This window comes from Gekko japonicus, unplaced genomic scaffold (assembly GCF_001447785.1).
Source record: "Gekko japonicus isolate JY-2015 unplaced genomic scaffold, Gekko_japonicus_V1.1 scaffold1734, whole genome shotgun sequence".
Lineage (NCBI taxonomy): Eukaryota > Metazoa > Chordata > Lepidosauria > Squamata > Gekkonidae > Gekko > Gekko japonicus.
The window spans coordinates 333,642-341,544 of NW_015174891.1; positions in this window are offsets into that span (position 1 = coordinate 333,642).

Below are 7,903 nucleotides of genomic sequence, written 5' to 3' on the forward strand. Positions count from 1 at the left end.
GGAAAATCTGCCAAAGTGCAACAACACACCACGACTGTGAACGCTTCTTTTTTGAAGTCCTTCTTTCAGAACGCCACAACGAGTAAGAAGCCGACAAGCGCTCGCCGGGAGCACGCTAAGATGGCGGCGGGAGGCAAAACGCCTGAGCAAACACCAGCGGGACTCACCAAAGACGATATGGCTGAATTCTTCAAATCCTTTAAAGCTGAGATGCTGGAAAGTATTAACGCTATAATTAAACCTATTTCTGACAGACTGGATACAATGCAAACAGACATCCAAAATGTAGCTCAGGCGGCAGAAACAGCGATCGAGACTTCGATTACAAACCAGGAGGATGTGCGCTGCCTGCAAGACTCAGAAACATGGGCCAAAGAGCGCATTCTCATACTAGAACACAGATCTAGGGAGAAATTTTTAAAACTGCGTGGTTTTTCTGAGCATGCTGAAGAACAAAAGGATCTTACCAACTTTATAAGCGCTTGGCTGAGCACAGTGATGGAATTCGACGATGATATAGAACCAGTGCTAACCAGAGCCTATCGAATAGGAGGACTATCTGCTGACAAAAGGAAAAGACCACGCAACATACTTGTGGAATTTCTAGACCTTAAAATAAAAAATCAAGTTCTCCAAGAAACACGGAAAGCTGGTAGCTTTAATCACAAAGATGATGAGATTTTTATCTTTCCGGACATACCACCGGACGCCCTCTTAATACGACGGCACCTAAAACCCATCACAAAAAGCCTAATAGAAGCTGGTATCAAGTACCGTTGGGCAGCTTCGGGTCATCTACAAGTAAAACATCGGGGCACTCTACATCAGGCGGCGGATCTGGAAGCAGGTGAAGCCCTCCTAAGTGCTTTAGGTCTCAAAGTGCCAGAAGACATGGAAACAGCTATACCTGGAGTTGTCAACCTTATCTCCCTCCCAGCCAACCGTCATCCCACCTTTATCTGCCCCCTGGCTTTAGCTTTCCATCTTCTCCCCCTCTCTCCTAGAAAGCAGTTGTAATTCTGCATGATCTCCAGCCCCCACCTGGAGATTGGGAACAATGGTTCACCATGAGGGAAAGGCTGGCTTGGAGGGTGGAGTCTATGGCATTGTACTTGTCTGAGATCCCACCCCTCCTCAAACCTCACCCTCTCCAGGCTCCATCCCTCCAATCTCCCGGAATTTTCCCAGCAGGAGTTGGCAACCCTATCAGGACTGGCCCCAATGAGTTTTCTCCCAAAGGCCAAAACAGGTGTGGAAAGGGCCTTTTACTGACAGAACCTAGTCACCTGGCAACAGGCACTGAGGAGAAGGTACAATTTGCAGCGCTTAGGGAAATATCTGGAGATTTGGGGGGTGGATCCTGTGGAGAGCAGCATTGGGGGGGGATGGAAGGACTCATCAGGGGATAATGCCATAGGGTCTACCCTCCAAAGCAGCCATTTTCTTCAGGGGAACCGATCTCTGTCATCTGGAGATCAATTGTAACAGCAGGAGATCTCCAGGTCCCACCTGGAGACTGGTAACCCTAGGGGAAGGTCAGCCGCAAAGCAGGGGGTTGAAGAGAATGGGTTGATGGTCACTGGCCCACCTCATTAGCCAGCCAGCCAGCCAGCCAGCCATGGTTGAGTCAAAAAGGAGAGAGAGCCATTTTAACTTTATTCTAACAGGAAAGTGGTGAAGCTGGCAGTGGGGGGGGGGGGGGTTATGCTGAAAGGCCTTTTTTTTTTACTGACAGAAGTTGGTTGCCTACCAACAGCCACTGAGGGGACAGTTAGTCACAGTTAGTCCTACAAATGAGCCAAGAGAAGTGTCTTCCTCAAGAGAAAGTCCAACTTTCCAGGAGCCGCAGCTCGTTTCCTCTAAGCCAGACCCTCCCTGGTACTGCTGCTGCTGCTGAAGGAAGGTGGGGGAGCCTTTGAAAGGCACTGGGCAGCCTTCTCTGTGGTACATCCCACTGAGCTATCGCCCTGACACAGCGCCAGCCTTGTGTACGAGGGAGAGGGGCCGTAAGGGGCCACGAAGGTGAGTGCTTCCCCTGCTTGCAGCCGCTCGCTAAGTCTGCCTCCTTCTCCCTTGTGGAGGGGTTGCTGCTCCCTCAGCGGAGCATCCATCCCCTTTGCTGGCTTCTTCCAGACTGAGAGTGAGACACTGGCTGCCGGTTCTGTGGGCAGGGCTGAGCCAACGCAGCAAGGCAATGCAGCCAGGGGATTGGGAGTCTGCGAGAGTGGCAGCCGAGCAGGCCAAAGGCTGTGGGAGCGTGTCCAGGAGTCACACCAAAACAGCTTTATTATATAGGAGAGATATCTATCTATATAAAATTATTAATCTCCTTCAGGCATTATATCCACTTGTCATTCATTAACAGGTGTTCAAGTTTAATGAAAGAACCAGCATACTGCTCATAAACACATTCATCTTAATCCACCAATATCCCTGCATGTATGGAGCCACATGTGCCCATGGTGGGCTTCATATTGATGCTGCATGATGGGGCAGTCCCATGCATATAGAATGCCATTTCCTTTCACGTCATACATAGCTTTCGTTCACAGCCACAGGTGGGGCTGTAGATGTGCACACATGCACATTCTACTCCTGCTCCAAGTTACTTTTCCAGGAGTTGCCTCACCTCCAATTATCCACCAGCTCCTCTTTATATTAGTCACAAATATTAAAACACTAAAATAGTATACACCAATGTCCTTTTGTTTTTGAATAGGTATCATATCTAAGCCACCCAGCGGCTCGAAAGCAAGTAAATAAAAAAAGCAAGTAGATGGGTAGGGGGCACCCTCCTCCTGCGATGTGTGTGGTGGAGACATCGGTGGCAGCAAGAACAACGGAGGCAGCAGAGCAATGGCAGAGGAGGTGAGGTGCGATGCAACAACAGCGACGGCAGCAATGAAGTCGACAGAGCGATCCCTGATTGCCAGTGAATGACGGTGGAAGCAGAGACCAGCGGCGCGCGGTGATGTGGAATGCAGGCACGGTGGAGCCTGAGGGACACAAGCTGAGGCTTGAAGCAGACACGAACTGTGATCCGGGAATGACCTGCCGAAGGAAAAGTCATCAGGACCACCCACCCACCCGACGCCAGGACGAAGCGTGCCGACTGAAGACCGCCTGGGAAGAACAGAGCCGAGCCAGAAAAAGAAGAACAACAGCTCCACCACCTAGGTGCCGGTAGGCAGCCCCCTTCCCTGTACCATGTGGCCCTAGTAAGGGGGAAAGTGTTCCTAGAACCCTCTATGTAAACCGTCCCGAGACCCTTCAGGGTTAGGGCGATATAGTAAGTCGAATAAATAAATAAATAAATAAATACATAAAATAAGTCCTAGTATAACCAATGACCAGTTCCGAGACCCTTCAGGGTTAGGGCGGTATAGTAAGTTGAATAAATAAATAAATAAATACATAAATAAATACATAAAATAAGTCCTAGTATAACCAATGACCAGTTCCAGATGATCTGTAGATAAACGTACATTATATGATGTATAATACTAACACTATATTTCCCCACAGTTCACTCCTAGTATTTTGGCTCTGGAATAGAAATGATGCCCTCTCTGGACAAAAATGAGTTTGCAAAGTTCCATATATCAGTGTGTTCGGTAGTTATGATACTGCAGCAGTGAGATACACACAGTAAAAGTATGTAATATGTATAGAGAAAGGCAATTATCTCCCTTCCATATTATCTCCCATGCTATAGAATAAAAATATAAACAGTTGCTGTTTTCACCAACGCACAGGATTTTGTACTGTTCTTTCATAGGTCGTTAAGATGCTTGCTATTTTGTACATGCTTGTTTTCCCTTTAAATTTTCTAATTGGGGGGGGGGGAGAGAGAGAAATTAACTGACAAAAATGGGAGAGATACAAATGGCTTCAGGAAAAAAAACCCCTTGAATTAAAAAATCTCAGAGTTTTAAATGGCCATGATGGGAGCTTATGACTAAAAGTTACTTTTTTATTTGCATATTGTCACAGTCTTTCATACCATCAGAATTCGCCTTTTAGGCCACAACGTTTAGGCCAGAACTTTGCAAAGAAAATAAATATTTCATACTGATGCACAGTCATGTGAAGCCACTCCTCATATCATTCCTTCCCATATCTTTTAAACATAGAAAAAGCCCTGTGCTCCAAGATGCCAGTTGATCAAACATTCACATTAAATATATAGGTCAGGGGTGGCCAAACTTGCTTAACCTAAGAGCCACATAAACATCAGATGTCTGAGAGCCACAAGACATGAACAAATATAACCCACATGTTTTTATTGAGAAATATGCAAATTTGTTTTTTATTAACATGAAATGAGACTGCCAAAAATAAAAACAAAGGGGGTAAAAACATATATTGATAATTATATTTAATTTTAGATGGGGAGGGAGGGGACAGAGAGAGAGAGAGAGAGACAGGGAGAGGTGAATAGAAAGTGGAAAGAAAGCAAATAGATGGGGGGGGGGGGGGAAGGGAGAGGGGGAAAAAAATCAACTTTAACTTTAAATGCATTTTCCAAGACCCCCATGGCCCCCACGCTGCTGGCTTGGCTTGGAGAAGGGATTTAAAGAGACAAATGCCTTCCCCACGTTGGGTGGTGTGTGTGGGGGTCTTTAAGAACACATTTAAAATTGCTTTCTTTCTCTGCTCCCCCCTCAAGCTTACTCAGGGATGGGAACACTGGCTGGGGAAGGGGAGACCAATTGGGGAGGCATGCCTTCCCTTCACTTCCCCAGCCATACAATATGTATGAAAAAGCCACATGAAGCCCTTAGGGGCAGTTTGGCCACCCCGATATAGGTTGTGTCACATCCTCTCCATTGCTGATACAAAAGCTGAGATGCAGCAGTCTAGTAAATTGTGTGAATCCAGACCTTTTTTTATCAGCAGCTATGGCATGTCAAATTTTATAAGATAATTTTACACGGAATGGAATCATTTTAGCCTCTTGCAAAAAGAAGATGCTTATAGGATAAAACTTGTCAATACAGTTCTAGCTGTGAATGAAATCAATGTCTATCCCTGAGACATTTTAGATTACTTGACTGAGGTGTTGATTAAACTAAGATGAGGACTGCAGTTGCAATTAACACCAAATGAAATTTGTTAATTGCCTTCTTTTGATTCAGATCAGGGTTTCCCTTCACTATCTACTACCTTTTATTTGACTTGATATGTGGAGAAGCAATAGTGAAAATTGACTGTGGGGGGGTAGCCACTTGAAAATTCAATCTGTTTAATCCATGTACCCCCAACTCAAATTAGAATTTAAATAAATAGTGAGAGGAAATGATAAATGCTGTTTATAATGTCAGTAGTTAGCCAAAATGATATATAATTTGCTCATTTGCTAATGAGATTAATTGAAACTTGTTTCTAAGACTTGGACAAAAAAATTAATGATCAGAGATAGATGATCACTTTAGGAAGCTAATTCAAAACAAATATTTAATACCTTCCCTCATGTGCTGATTACTGAAGGTATTTTTTTGCTGTTTCATTTGGTATTGTTAATTCCCTTGCTACTACATCTTTGAAAACAGAGGCATGAAAAAATCAGGGGTGGGGGGAATCACACATACTCATGCATGCACACACACATAACGTAATCCAGCACAAAGGCACAGGAAATTCTAGTTTACATGTTTGTGTGTATGGCCATTGTTTGTGAGATGAACGAGAGGCAATATTTTATTGAGATTCTGTACTGATTGCTACTGAACTGAATGTTTTCCAGAATTTACGAGATAAGGTGCTTATCTAAACAAAAGAAGCATTTTTTGTGATGTTTAGTTTTTGGTCTAATGAACCAAATCTGCCATGAAATATTTATACAGAACATGAAGGATGTTATACAGAGACTCAATCTACTTCCAGTGTTACTTAACATTGTGAAAGTTGTGTACCAGTCCATTTCCCCCAAATCTGGTATCCCAGCTGTGGTAGAAGAGAGAGAAAAGGAAGGAGGTAAGGATACATTTCTTGCAATGATACAATTTTAGTTGAAGTTATGTGGTTGTTGAAATTTCACATTCGTGAAACAATGATACACAAAGATTTGGACCAAAAACTTGTTGAATGGGCACCTATTTGGTAAGAAAAGCTTGTATTTCAGGTCAATATTCCACAAATATTTAAGTCCCTTATCAATCTGGTTCACTGAAATAAGGAATGAAAAGATTTCAACCATCCCATTCTTTTCTTGCAAGGAGAGCCAGCATAGTGTAGTGGAAAGAATGTTAGACTAGGACAAGGGAGACTCAAGTTCAAATCCCCAATCTGCCATATACATCACTGGGTAAGCTTAGGCCTAGCATTTGGCCTACTACTACTCACAGGGTTGTGAAAATGAAATGGGGAGGGCAGAGGCAGCCATGTTAGTAATTCTGAGCTCCATGGAAGAATGGAAGAGGAATACAAATAAACATATTGTTCCACACATTCTTTCTTAGCCCAAATGTGTATGCAGACCCAAATAACTAAGACTTTTGGATCCAAGGTGGGGTTGCCCAAAGGCTTATTCATTCATTCCTTCAGAACATTCCTGTGCCTCCTTTCCATGCAAATAGGGTCCCCAAGGCAGCAAACATCCAAACAATGAAACATTTAAAATATTAAAACGTTTAAAATGTATATATCTAACATATTTAAAGACTTCAATAAAACATATAGACATACAAACACAACACAATCAGGGAAGAGGGCCAATAAGAATTGGTGACGGGACAATCAATTGGTGGAAGCTTTATTTTTCGGGGGGGGGGGACAAACAATCCGTTGGTGAGGATTTACAAGGAATGATTTCTGGAAATACTGTATTTCTGGAAATACTGTTAGAAGGGATACAGAAAGGGGTTGAGGAAGCCCTGAAAAACCTCTTTGGAAAAAAGCAGAGTCAACATTCGGATTATGAAAGCAAGAAAGAATTGGAGTCTATGGGACAAAGTTTTGAGGAAGATCTTCAGAAAGAGCAGAACTTAGAGGAAGACAGAGAAAAACTGTTAGAGAAGAGTCAGACTTTACCTGTGGCTAAAAAGCAAAATGATATTAATTATATTAACCAAAAGACCAACCAAAGAGAAACAACAATACCTTATTACTCAAAGATAAAGAAGAGGAAAAAGGGATTGAAAAAGAAAAAGTGTAAAGTGCCTAAAAGGAAAAAAAAATGTTTTGTATGGAATATTAGTAATGCCTATAAGTTTGTGTAAACATTTTGGAGGAAAAATGGAGGGGAAAGTTTAGGAACGTTCAGAGAATGTAGACATGTGGAAATGGTTGCAAAAAAGAAGAGGATACAGATTTCTAGAAAAAACATTAAGCTACTTGACAGAGGTTGGAAGCTTTTGTTTTTTTACTGTATGTTTAAGGGGAAACATAGGTTATAATAATGTACATGCTAGAATAGACAGGAAGCAAGGAAATTTCTGGAAGCCTAGAAAGTGAACTCAAAAGATAGAATGTTTGAGTTTTCCTACTATATGCTACAGATAAAAGTTAAGTTATAATAATGCAGTGGATAGAATAAGATGCTGATTGAATAGTTTGCTGATAAATGAAATAATTTTGATTTTTGTAAATTTTCCTTTTTTAAAAAAATATTTCATTGAGTGTCAAACTTGATATTATAGTATATTGGGTAGATGTGGAAGCTGATAAAAGAAAAAATCTCTTCTTGTGTAAAATAGGAACTCCATCCCTTTGAAGTTCATTAAATACTAATGTAGTATATTTTAGTTATGAATTTTATTTTCAAAAGGTGACTAAATATGACTAAAATATTAAGTGTCTATAAAAGGAACGGGGAAAATGAAAGTAAAAATAAGTATAAAGTGACAAACTGTATACTATAAGAAAATAGGAGAAGGAAGAAATATATATATATATATATATA